General features: G+C 49.6%; 1 long non-coding RNA gene across 2 annotated transcripts; it reads right to left on the reverse strand.

The window, feature by feature from the left end:
* Positions 1-7,098: 7,098 nt before the first annotated feature.
* LOC119848800 lies at positions 7,099-13,246 on the reverse strand. 2 transcript variants are annotated; one of them, XR_006277151.1, is made up of 6 exons: positions 12,541-13,246; positions 12,253-12,422; positions 12,063-12,155; positions 9,510-9,637; positions 9,204-9,371; positions 7,099-9,106 (listed from the first exon to the last, which is right to left on the reverse strand). It is a non-coding gene; the product is annotated as an uncharacterized LOC119848800 (long non-coding RNA). The 2 variants fall into 2 exon arrangements; XR_006277150.1 differs by lacking the exons at positions 12,063-12,155; positions 12,253-12,422; positions 12,541-13,246 and adding an exon at positions 11,423-11,893 and having other exon boundaries at positions 9,510-11,125.
* Between the last annotated feature and the right edge of the window lie 673 nt (positions 13,247-13,919).

The raw sequence follows: 13,919 nt of genomic DNA on the forward strand, positions 1-13,919 counted from the left end.
TGGTGGCGAGAGCAGCAGCATTTGGAACTGATGCACACTGCTGTGCAAAAGACCAGGCTCTGCAGATGTTCAGGCAGCAAGCTAACTAGATGTCTCCACGGGTAGGGCCGAAATGGCCTTCCATCGCCGTAAGTTTGAGGCGGTTCACCAGCGTATTCTGGATCCCGGGAAGAAAGGACGCTACCGGGTGAATGAAGAACTCCCACAGTCGAATGGCTTCTTGGCACAGGAGGGGGGGGGGAGGAACGGCCCCCCCTTGCTTGTTGATGTAGAACGTGACCGTGGTGTTGTGCCGCAGCTCACAGACAAAAAAAAAAACAAAAACAAAAAAAAAAAAAAAACTACACAGGTGCGCCTGGAAGGCTTGACAAGCAAGACGCACTGTCATCGGCTCCCTCGTTTCGATATGGAGGGAGAGCTCAAATGCAGACCACAGCCCCCGACTCAAAAGGTTTCCCAGATGAGCGCCCTACCCCAGAGCTGACGCATCCACGACCAGGGACAAGGAAGGCTGCGAAAGGGGACTCCCTCGCACGCCACCCAGGGAATCGAGCCACAAGCAGAGGGAAACGAGGACCCGCTCTGGGACGGTGACCACTGAATTCAGGCCGTCGCACCCCAGGCGGTAGACCGAGGCGAGCCATGCTTGTAAGGGCCGAAGACTGAGCCAGGCGTGCTGGGTCACGTACGTACATGAAGCCACGTGGCCGAAGAGACTCGGGCAACCTCTTGCCGTCAAGGTCGGAAAGCTCTGAAGGCCCCGAATGAGGCCCGCGATACCTTGGAAGCGAGGGTCCGGTAGGATAGCCCGCACCTGAATGGAATCCAGGACCACCCTGATGAACTCTATCCTCTAGGTCAGTTCCAGGGTCAACTCTGCTACATTGAGGAAGTATCCCTGACCAGGCAGAGGGGGAACTGCACCCGCTCTCTGGTGCAGCCCCAAAGCAGCGAGTCTTCGAGGTAAGGATATACTTGCATCCGCCGTCGACAGAGGAAGGCAGCCACGACTGACATACACTTGCTGAACACCTGGGGAGGCTGTGGAAAGGCCAAAGGGAAGAGCCGTGAACCGGTAATGTTCGTAATTGACTACAAAGCACAGGAAGCACCCGTGCGCCAGATGAATCGCTATGTGGACTCAAAACTCAGGACTTTAAGGTCAGAAGGGAGCATTCCGATCATCTAGTCTGACCTCCTGCACAAGGCAGGCCACAGAATCTCACCCACCCACTCCTGTAACAGAGCCCTGACCTATGTCTGAGCTACTGAAGCCCTCAACTCATAGTTTAAAGACTTTGAAATGCAGAGAGTCCTCCAGCAAGTGACCCGTGCCCCATGCTGCAGAGGAAGGCGAAAAACCCCCAGGGACTCTGCCAATCTGCCCTGGAGGAAAATTCCTTCCCGACCCCAAACATGGCGATCAGCTAAACCCCGAGCATGTGGGCAAGACTCATCAGCCAGACACCCAGGAAAGATTTCTCTGTAGTAATTCAGATCCCACCCTACCTAGTGTCCCATCACAGGCCACTAGGCATATTTACTGCTAACAGTCAACGGTCAACAGTCAACAGCCAAAATTAGGCAATCAATCTTAGTCTTGAAGCCAGATGTGTCCTTTGGCCTCCACTGCTCCCCTCGGAAGGCTATTGCAGAGCTTCACTCCTACGATGGTTAGAAACCTTCGTCTAATTTCAAGTCTGAACTTCCTGATGGCCAGTTTATATCCATTTGTTCGTGTCCACGTTGGTACAGAGCTTAAAATAATTCCTCCCCCTCCCTGGTATTTATCCCTCTGATATAGATATATATATATATATATATATATATATATATATATATATATATATATATATATAGAGAGAGAGAGAGAGAGAGAGAGAGAGAGAGAGAGAGAGGGAGCAGTCATCTCTCCCTTTAACCTTCTTTTGGTTAGGCTAGACAAGCCGAGCTCTTTGAGTCTCCTTTCATAAGACAGGTTTTCCATTCCCCGGATCATCCTAGTAGCCCTTCTCTGTACCTGCTCCAGTTTGAATTCATCCTTCTAAAACTGCACACGCGTCCTTCATGTCGAGGGTGACATACCAGCCTCCCAGATCCAGAGAAGGTATGATTGTGCTCAGAGATCCTGGCTAACTTCAACTTCACCATGAACTGGCGGAGTCCTCGCAGGTCTAGAATGGGTCCGAGGCGCCCCTTTCCCTTGGGAAGAAAGGAAGCATCAGGAATAGAATCCCTTGCCCCTTAGCTCCCAAGGAACCTCCTCCACTGCCCCTATGGCATGGAGCGATTGCACGTCCTAGATAAGGAGTTGCTCATGACAAGGGTTCCTGAATAGTGACAGGGACAGGGGGTGGGAGGGAAAGGAGGAGCAGAACTGGAGAGAATATCCCACTTCTACCGTGCAGAGCTCCCAGAGGTCCGACATTGTTATTTGTGACCAAGAATGGTAGAAGTGGGACAAAATTCCTGAAGCACAGGGAAGGATCCAGCATCGTGGCAGGTACACAGTCCTCTAGCATCCCTTCAAAAACCTTGTTTGGAGCCCGATGATGGCTTGGTCGGGCCCTGTCCCTGTCCCGACAGACAGTTTGAAGACTTGTGCCTGTTATTTCTGCCCCTAAAGGCAGTAGGGGTCCTGTCTTGGGCAGGGCTGATGCTGGAGCTGAGGCGTGAAATGCTTGTGCTGGGCAACTGGCGTGTCCATCAACTTAGTAGTTGCCCTAGAGAGTGTTTCGGCCTGTGCAGCTTTGAGTCGGGTCTGGTCCGAGAACAGTCCTGCAAGGACTGTTTACGTCTGGAAGTAACCTAGATCTTGGAGCCAGGAAATTCTTCTCATTACCACTGAGGAAAGGGACGGGCAGCTGAATTAGCTGAATCAAGGGAGGTCCTTGCTACTGCCTCCCCCCCCTTGACTATGGTGGAAAATTCCCCCCTTGATTCTGCTGGAAGGAACTCCTTATACTTAGATATGGAAGTTCAAGAATTTCAGTTGTACCTGCTGGTTGGCTATCCTCAGCTGGAGGTCCCCTGCGGCATAGATCTTTCTGCTGAAGAGGTCCATGTCTTTAGCCTCTGTAGAATTGGGCGCCGGTGCCCATCACTCCTTTTCATTTACTGCCGAGACCACCGGGATGCAAGGGTATGGGTGCAAGAAGAGGTACTCGTAGCCCTTAGAAGGGACAAACTACTTCCTCTCTATGCCCCTAGTGGTGGGTGGAATGGAGGCTAGACTTTGCCACACAGTGTTTAGGATGGTCTTTATTACCAGTAGCGCCACCCAGGAAGGACCTTCTGGGGCAAGAAGGTCTACCATAGGGTCCTCTGCCTCGACCATTTCCTCCACCAGCAAGCCCGTGTTGCGGGCAATGCGAAGGAGCAGGTCTTGGCGTGCCCTGTGGTCAACAGGCGAGATCCTGAGGCTGACGCTCTTGCTACCGCCTCATCGGACGAGGAAGATGAGGTGGAAAGTGGTGGTACAGGGCCTCCAGACCCTCGAGCTGCCCGGGTTGCTCCTGGACCGTACCAGGCTCTGCCACTGGCTCAGCAGGGGCGACTGTTTCACGCATTAGCAGCTGGTCCTGAGCTGGTTCTGGCCCTGCCTCTGCACTCTGAGCGGGTGGCCTGGAGAGGGCAGCTTCAGCTCCCTGTGGGGCAGGCCTCTCTCTAGGAGACTGGGAAGGGCGGTGTCCCGAGTTCACAGACCTAGAGCCCCTAGAAGGGGTACCCTGGACCTGATGGTAAGCCCAGGGGGATCTATGACTGCCATTGTGGCTTTCAGACTGCACACGCATGCCCTCGGCATCTGCCCGACCCGTGTCGACGGCACCGACTCTTGTTGTCTGGGAGCCTGGCCTTCCTCGGGTGCAGCAAACCATCCCCTGGCTGTCCTGCAGCTGTGAGGCAAGTGTCCTCTTTTTATGGTGCTTGTGGGGCACCGGGGAAGTAGAATGGTGCCAGCCTGCTGCTCCTTGTTGCGGCGCCAGGGATCACCGACGCCAAGGGTCTCTCACGCTAAAATCCTTCCTCGGCCCCGAGTCGCGAGCCAATGCCGGAGCGCTCTGCCTGATCCTTGGTGCTCTGAAGCCACTCGACAAAGCGTGGATTCCATGAGCAGGCCGCAGCTGCTTCAAACAGAAATCCTGCTTCTTTTTCATCCTACGTTTAAAAGCCCTGCAGATTTTTCAGCGCTGGGTCTGATGCACTTCCCCCAGACCCCTCAGGCAAGAGAGTCATGGGCTTGTTGCCTGCTCTGCAAGACTTACCCCTTCTTGGGCTCTGGGACATGCCGCGAGCCCAAGGTTGAGGGGGATAGGGAAATATCCCACTCACAAACACCTAGACTAACTATACTAACAACTACTAGACTAGATAACTATGGTAAGGCAGCACTTGCGAAGCAAGCAAGTCACAGTTCCAACAGCCGCCAAGAAGGAACTGAAGGGGGAGGGTGGGTCGGCAGGGTCATATCTTGAGCACTACGAAGGTGCCAGTCCAGGGGGCTCCCTCGCCGACCCGATGGGAGCTGCTAATGGAAAACCTTTCCGGCAACCGTGCACACAGCACACACCTGATTGGGATTGACGTAAACAAGCACTCTAAGAACTCTATCTGGTATATATCCAGGGGTGACACCGTTTTTCTAAGATTAAACAGTTTCATACTAAGGATACCATTTCTAACACCTTTTTTGGAGAGACAAGGTGGATAAGGCAAGATCTTTTACCGGACCAACTTTTGTTGGAAAGAGACAAGCTTTCGAGCCATACAGAGCTCTGCTTCAGATCACCAACAGCAGTTGGTCAAATGAAAGATATTACCTCACCCACCTTGGCTCTCTAATATCCCGGGACCAAGACGGCTACAACTACATAGCGTAAGGTGTTTATGCAAAGTGGCATGTATCCAGAGATTAAACTGTCTGCAGCATCACTGAAATTCAGCACTGCTCCCACACTCTCCTGTATGACAACACTCGTATGCCATGCGAGTCAGCAAAGTAGCACTTTTACTGGCAGCAGCAGCAACATGAAACTAAACAGAGCTTCCTGGTACAAAGCCACACTCTTGCACACAGCCCCTGAATTCTGAGCTTATGAACTGAACAGTACCAAGTTGAATTGGTACAAATGAGAATGTAAGATACTCTCAGTACTCAAAGCATAGCTGAAGGCCTAGTCAGACAGTCTGGACTTGCTGGCAGCTAGTGAAAGACAGACAGGCAGAAACAAGAACATGAAACAAGTTAGCCAGGTAATAACAAACCTATTTGTCATTCTCCAGGCTAAGTTATTTTGTGATCTGTCCCATTGAAAAAAGAAGTAAATGAGCACGCTAGGAAACAGAGGGGGAAATTGCTGGGGTGGCAGAAAAATGAACAGAGGGAAAAGAGCCAGCTTTCTGACTTCAGTACCTGCAGCTCAGCTGAGGAGTTTGGAGCACGAAAGTTCCAGGATGTTGAAAAGGTGCCTCCTTCACAGCAGTTAGGCAGGAATGCCATGCAGTAACCCCCAAACCTATGGATGAATAAACCATGGCCGAACAAAAAGTTTATTTGAATAACGAACATGGGTCTTAAAACAGTTTAAGAATAATTATCTGCATCCAGGCAGAATGGATGGATGGATGTAGAGCACACTAAACTAATTTGTTCATCTTTGTTCCTTGAATATTCACTATCATGAGACTATAAAGCCCCAGCTCCTACAGTCAAGTGAATATATGACAATTTCAGCCTCCATTCTTAAAGAAGATAGAACTTTCTAGCCCTCATGGCTGTGCAAAAAGCTTCAAAATGTGTCGTCAGTGCACCCTAAAAGGTCAAAAAGCAAAAGGCAACTACAAAGACCACCACATCTATTATTTTTAGAAAACCTCATGATTTTTGGTGAGCCCGACAGGATTATTCAACATTTGGGGTTGGCAATACTATACACTAAAGAGCTCAACTAATTCAGGCTGGATTGCTTCACCACATTGCTTCACCATATCACCTGGGTGAGCATCCAGCTTCCTCTGTAAAATAAAAGGAGGAGGAGGTGTTAAAATGTGAAGACTTTTTTTTTTTTTTTTTTTTAAAAAACAAACAAGTTCAATTCCATAGTTTAACCATTTAGTCTGCAGAACACCCCTGGGAATATAAATATGGTATCTAAGAGAGACCTAAAAATAAACCCAAACACATACCACCCACCACCTTCTTCAGTATATAAATAGCTTAAATGTCAAAAAAGGTTCAGTTATTTAAAAAAAACAGTAAGTCTGGAATAGCTTTTTGTGACAGATTTGAGATTTAGAAAGGGTGTGTCTTTTCAAAGGATTTACCAAAATGCAATGATAATTTTACACTATACTTTAGTGTACAAATGTTTGTTTAACAACTCAAAAAGATGATGAAATTTTGTATGGATAAATATGACTGATTTAATAGTTTTATTATTACTATCAAATCTGATGCCTTCTGTTAAAAAGTTCCTTTTGTTCCTATTAAAAACATTTAACAGCAGCAAATTTTTGACATTAGTTCCATATGTATTGAGTTTTAGTTCTTTTGAATTGAAAGATAATACTAGAACTACAAGCATTTACAAACATCCTCCTTCTAAGAGGTATTTGGTTTTTTGTTTTTTTTTTTAAAAATACGACTATAAAAAACAAAGGCCTTCACTTAAAGTAATAATGCCAGAGATCAAAAAAATTGGTTCCATATACCTCGTGATTCAAATAAGAAAAAAACCAAAATACTTCAATTGCCTAGTATAAAGCATAAATCATAGCAACGTATAGTATCTGTGTGTCCATAGAGGATTTATCACAGACATTTGTTACAAACACAAACAGGAAAAGGGGTGAAGGCTTGAACCAAACCTTACATTTGTGAGCAGTTGTTGCAGACTCCCTGGACTCAGATGATCAAAAGCAAGGCAGAACCCAAAAGGCGTCGCTGCAGAACCCAGGGCAAGCTTGAGCCCATTCCAGAGGGCCAGGACTGTGCCTGGAGCGTCAAAGGGGCCGACGTGACTCACACCCTAACTGTGGAGGAGGTCCCTCTGCTGACACTAAAGGGCCATAATCCCACAAAAGCAAAAAAAGGGAGGTCCCAAAGACCCACATGATTAAGACCTCAATTCACCCCATAAGCGAGAAGGGCATGACCTGAGCCCCAATTACAGAATGGTCACTCTGGCCAGCCTGCAAGAGCAGCATAATGACTAGAGACCAAAATCCTAAATTACAGGGAGCTCTCAGGGGACCAAGACAGCCCCCTAATCCCACAAAAACAAGAAAGAAGTCAGGGAGGTCACACCAAGCAGCCTGTCAAGGGTTCATAAACCCAAGAGGAAAAAGAAGGGAACGATCTGAACTGTGGTTACAGGGCGGTCTCGCTGATCTAGCTGCCACTGGCTCCCGATCCCCCACTCACGTGACCTGTGCCCTACTTACAGGACGGTCACTCTAACTCAGAAGCCAAAAAGGAGAAGAGCCACAGGAAAGCAAGAAGGAGACACCTCTGAACTGCAGTTGCAGGCAGGTCTCGCTGCTCTCGGCCCCCAAAGGGCTCACTAACCCCCCGTAAGCAAGGGATGGGACCTGCCACCTAATTACAGGGAGGCCACTCAAGGCCAAGGTACTAAAAAGAGCCGGGAGGGCCAGGGACAAGACCTAAATCCTTGAGACAGAGGGCGGGGAAAGAAAAAAAAAAACCCACTAAACAAGCTGGCTAATGTACCAAAGGGACAAAGACCTGAAGCCGAATTACAGGGATGTCATATTCTGCCCCCCCCCCCCACCCAAAGGTATTAGAAAGCTCTATACTCCCCTTCCACCGAGGCACAGAGACGTGACCAGGGCTCATCTTTACAGAGTGGCCACTCTCAGTGGCTGGCTTAATGGAACATAAATACCAAGAGACCTCAACCTTGGTTACAGGGAGGTCCCTCAGACCTAAGGTTCTTGGAAGTCCATCATTCCCCCAGAAGGGAGAGGGACATGATGCAGGGAGATATCACGGTCTACAGGAACTTAAGCAAGAGGCCCAAACGCCTTTTCAGCCTGGAGGCACGAGACCCAAACCATCAATCGTGCCACTATCTGGGTAAATGAGGGGCATAAAAAACAAAGTTCTTTTTCTATTTCTGGGAAGAGCTCATTCAAACCAACCAAAAAAAAAAAAAAAAAAAAGCTGCAGCAATGTACAAATAAATAAATAAACCAAAGACCTTCCACACCCACATCACATTCGCTCTCCAGCGCAGACATGACAGCTCTTCCCAAAGCAGAAAAAGAGCGAACTGGGAAAGGCTATGGGCCCAGCGTATTAAAAAGACAACAAAAGGTCACCCTGCTTATGCCACAGGTGAGAGGAATGAGACCAGAACCCTACTGACAGGGCACTCAGGCCGACTAGCCAGACAGCACAGTTTGTCACTTACAGCTCACAAGGGGAGAAAGACCAGAACCCTACTTACAGGGCAGTCACTTGGTCTCAAGGTACTTAAGGGCTCAATACCCTCTGTAAATGAGAATCAAGACCTGAACTCTTGTGAAGCGAGCGCTCTTCCCGACTGCCGTGCCGGAGCAGCACAGTGCCAAGGAAGCCGAAAGGGGAAAGAGGAAAACCCAAAGTTACAGGCAGGTCACTGGCATCCAGCCTAGTAAGTGAGCCCTAAACTCCAACTGCAGGGACGTGAGCGGGACCCCGATTACAGGGAGGTCACCGAGTAGCATGCCAACAGTTCTTAAACCTACCACAGCAAAAGGGGAGACCTGAACTCTACTCACAGGGAGGCTACATTGCCCATGGGGATTAAAAAGCTCGACTACCTCACCGAGTCACAGGGGTGTCACATGCACCCGTTTTACAGGGTGGTCACTCTCTCCAGATGGCTTATGGAGCCGAAGGGGAAAGGAGACCTGCACCCTAGTTATAGGGAGGCCTCGCTGCTCAAGGTACTACCGGGTTCAGGCTCGCTCTCCCCCCCCCACAAAGAAAAGGGACTTCCACCCTAGTTACAGGACAGTCTTTGTGCCCGGTGTGTATTTTCTCCTCCTCTTCCATCTTCTGCATCATCTTTTCTTTCCTCGTTCCCATTTTCTTCCTCACGTGCTGGAAACGGAGAGAGGGAGTGTGCAAGACAGGTTACGACAGGATTAAGAGAGTCCTTAGGTCTTCAAATATAAACAGTGCGCATTAAAGTCGCTACCTTGTCTTCTTGCCTCTGCAGGCAGCCTTCGACCTATAGCTGGCAGGGAATTCTGAGCTGTCCCCATCACGCACTTTGATGGCGCACTCGACGCCCAGGCCTCCAACTCTCCAAGTGCCAAAGACTCAACTGATGCTCTACCGTGGAGCCAGGTTTCCAGCTTCCTCGCTACGAAATACGTCAGCAGCACATTATGCCTGGGGGCAGTGAGAAACGCACTTTAATAGCAAGAGTCACAGACACAAGGTGCCGTGTACTGACTGGTTTAACAACAAACAGATAAAGGGGTGAAAGTTTGAACAGAACCTTGAATTCGCCAGCAGTTGTTACAGACTCCCTGGACTCTGACAATCAAAAGCGAAGCAGAACCCAGGAGTCGTCGCTGCAGATCCCAGGGCGAGCTTGAAACCCACTCCAGAAAGCCAGGACTGTGCCTGGTGTGTCAAAGGGGCCGACGTGACTCACACCCCAACTATGGAGGAGGTCCCTCTGCTGAGACTGAAGGGCCATAATCCCACAAGGATTTAAAAAAAGGATCACAACCCTGATTACAGGGAGGTCCCAAAGACCCATGCGATTAAGACCTGAATTCCCCCCATAAATGAGAAGGACGTGACCCGAGCCCCAATTACAGAATGGTCGCTCTGGCCAGCCTGCAAGAGCAGCATAATGACTAGAGACCAAAACCCTAAGTTACAGGGAGCTCTCAGGGGACCAAGACAGCCCCCAATCCCACATAACCAAAAAAGAAGTCAGGGAGTTCACACCGAGCAGCCAGTCAATGGTTCATAAACGCAAGAGAAAAAGAGGGGAAGGACCTGAATTGTGGTTACAGGGCGGTCTCGCTGATCTAGCTGCCACTGGCTCCCGATCCCCCACTCATGTGACCTGCACCCTTCTTACAGGACGGTCACTCTAACTCAGAAGCCAAAAAGGAGAAGAGCCACAGGAAAGCAAGAAGGAGACACCTCTGAACTGCAGTTGCAGGCAGGTCTCACTGCTCTAGGCCCCCAAAGGGCTCACTAACCCCCCGTAAGCAAGGGATGGGACCTGCCACCTAATTACAGGGAGGCCACTCAAGGCCAAGGTACTAAAAAGAGCCGGGAGGGTCAGGGATGAGACCTGAACCCTCAAGACAGGGGGTGGGAGGGGGGGGGAAAATCACTAAACAGGGTGGCTAACGTACCAAAGGGGGAAAAAAAAAATAAGAGACCTGAAGCCGAATTACAGAGAGGCCATATCCCCCAAAAGGTATGAAAAAGCTCTAAACTCCCTTTCCACAGAGAACCAGGGACGTGACCAGGGCTCATCTTTACAGTGTGGTCACTCTCACCGGCTGGCTTAATGGAGCATAAATACCAAGAAACCTCAACCTGGGTTACAGAGAGGTCCCTCAGACCCAAGGTTCTTGGAAGTCCATCATTCCCCCAGAAGGGAGAGGGACGTGATGCAGGGAGATCACATGGTCTAGAGGAACTTAAAGGGGCCCAAATGCCTTTTCAGCCTTAAGGCACGAGACCCAAACCATCAATTGTGCCACTATACAGGGGACATAAAAAGAACTGTTCTTTTTCTAGTTCTGGGAAGAGCTCATTCAAACCAACCAACCCACCCAAACCAAAATACAAAAAACAAAAAAAGCTGCAGCGATTTACAAAAAATAAATAACCAAAGACCTTCCACACCCATGCACATCACATTCGCTCTCCAGCACAGACATACCAGATGACACAGCACTTCCCAAAGCAGAAAAAGACCAAACTGGGAAGGACTATGGGCCCAGCGTATTAAAAAAAAAAACAAAAAAAGTCACCCTGCTAGTGCCATTGGAATGAGACCAGAACCCTACTTACAGGGCGCTCAGGCAGATTAGCCAGACAGCACAGTTTACCACTTACACCTCATAAGCGGAGAGACAAGAACTCTAGTTACAGGGTGGGGCATGCTCACTAAAACCCAAGTAATGTAGAATTATGGCTGGCTAAAGGGGAGAGATGTGAACCGTAGTTCTAGGGTTGTCACACCAACTAGCCAGCCATAAGTGTCTATGACCTAAAGTAAAAGGAGAGGAGCAACCTGAACCCTTGTTGCAGGACGGTCATACCAGTTCACCAGCCATAAATGTCTATCACCTAGATGAAAGAAGGGAAGAGACCTGAACCCTAGTTCCAGGTGATCTGACTTGTCAGACAGCAGGGTGTAAGGAAACAGACCTGGACCCTAGTTACGGGGTGGGCCACGCTGACTAGCCAGCCAGCAGGGTTTAGCACCTGGAGCTTGCAACGGGAGAGACGAGAACCCTACTTACAGGGCAGTCACTTGGTCTCAAGGTACTTAAGGGCTCAATACCCTCTGTAAATGAGAATCAAGACCTGAACTCTTGTGAAGCGAGCGCTCTTCCTGACTGCCGTGCCGGAGCAGCACAGTGCCAAGGAAGCCGAAAGGGGAAAGAGGAAAACCCAAAGTTACAGGCAGGTCACTGGCATCCAGCCTAGTAAGTGAGCCCTAAACTCCACCAACTGCAGGGACGTGAGCGGGACCCCGATTACAGGGAGGTCACCGAGTAGCATGCCAACAGTTCTTAAACCTACCACAGCAAAAGGGGAGACCTGAACTCTACTCACAGGGAGGCTATATTGCCCATGGGGATTAAAAAGCTCGCCTACCTCACTGAGTCACAGGGGTGTCACATGCACCCGTTTTACAGGGTGGTTACTCTCTCCAGATGGCTTATGGAGCCGAAGGGGAAAGGAGACCTGCACCCTAGTTATAGGGAGGCCTCGCTGCTCAAGGTACTACCGGGTTCAGGCTCACTCCCCCCCCCACCTCACAAAGAAAAGGGACTTCCACCCTAGTTACAGGACAGTCTTTGTGCCCGGTGTGTATTTTCTCCTCCTCTTCCATCTTCTGCATCATCTTTTCTTTCCTCGTTCCCATTTTCTTCCTCACGTGCTGGAAACGGAGAGAGGGAGTGTGCAAGACAGGTTACGACAGGATTAAGAGAGTCCTTAGGTCTTCAAATATAAACAGTGCGCATTAAAATCGCTACCTTGTCTTCTTGCCTCTGCAGGCAGCCTTCGACCTATAGCTGGCAGGGAATTCTGAGCTGTCCCCATCACGCACTTTGATGGCGCACTCGACGCCCAGGCCTCCAACTCTCCCCAAGTGCCAAAGACTCAACTGATGCTCTACTGTGGAGCCAGGTTTCCGGCTTCCTCACTATGAAATAAATCAGCATCACGTTATGCCGGGGGGGGGGTGGGGGGGGAGAAGAGAGGAGGGTAGTGAGAAATGCACTTTAACAGCAAAAGTCAGACACAAGGTGCTGTGTACTTACTGGTTTAACAACAAACAGGTAAAGGTTTGAACGTAACCTTGAATTCGCCAGCAGTTGTTGCAGACTCGTGATCAAAAGAGGCAGAACCCAGGGCGAGCTTGACACAGTCCCAGCCCTCTGGAGTTTGTGTCAGGAGCATCAAAGGGGCCGACATGACTCACACCCTAACTATGGAGGAGGTCCCTCTGCTGAGCCTAAAGGGCCATAATCCCACAAAAGCAAATAGAGAAGGATCACAACCCTGATTACAGGGAGGTCCTGTAAGAGCAGCATAATGACTAGAGACCAAAACCCTACATTACAGGGAGCTCTCAGGGGACCAAGACAGCCCCCTAATCCCACATAAACAAGGAAGTAGTGATGTAAACCCTGCTTACAGGGAGGTCACACCAAGCAGCCAGTCAAGGGTTCATAAACCCAAGAGGAAAACTATCTGAACCGTGGTTACAGGGTGGTCTCGCTGCTCTAGCTACCACCGGCTCCTGATCCCCACTCACGTGACCTGCACCCTTCTTACAGGATGGTCACTGACTCCGAAGCCAAAAAGAAGTGTCACGAGAAAGCAAGAAGGAGACACCTCTGAACTGCAGTTGCAAGCAGGTCTTGCTGCTCTAGGTCCCTAAAGGGACCACTAACCCCCCGTAAGCAAATGATGAGTGACTGCCCTGTAATTAGGTGGCAGATTCCAAGGCCAAGGTACAAAAAAGAGCCAGGAGGGTCAGGGATGAGACCCGAATCCTTGAGACGGGGGGGTGGGGAGGGGAAAAAAAAAAAAAAGAATCGCTAACCAAGGTGGCTAACGTACCAAAGGGAAAAAGAGACCTGAAGCCGAATTACAGGGAGGTCATATCCCGTAAGGTATTAGAAAATGCTATATCCCCTTCCACCGAGAACCAGGGACGTGACCAGGGCTCGTCTTTACAGGGTGGCCACTCTCACTGGCTGGCTTAATGGAACATAAATACCAAGAGACCTCAGCCTTGGTTACACGGAGGTCCCTCAGAGCCAAGGTTCTTGGAAGTCCATCATTCCCCCAGAAGGACGTGATGCAGGGAGATCACACGGTCTAGAGGAACATAAGCAAAGGGCCCAAACGCCTTTTCAGCCTTAAGGCACGAGGCCCAAACCATCAATCCTGCCACTATACAGGTAAACGGGGGGCATAAAAAACAAACAGTTCTTTTTCTAGTTCTGGGAAGAGCTCATTCAAACCAACCCAAACCAAAATACAAAAAACAAAAGCTGCAGCGATTTACAAAATAAATCAATAACCAAAGACCTTCCACACCCATGCACATCACGTTCGCTCTCCAGCACAGACATACCAGATGACACAGCTCTTCCCAAAGCAGAAAAAGACCAAACTGGGAAAGGCTATG

This window comes from Dermochelys coriacea, chromosome 26, assembly GCF_009764565.3.
Source record: "Dermochelys coriacea isolate rDerCor1 chromosome 26, rDerCor1.pri.v4, whole genome shotgun sequence".
NCBI classification, from domain to species: Eukaryota; Metazoa; Chordata; order Testudines; family Dermochelyidae; genus Dermochelys; species Dermochelys coriacea.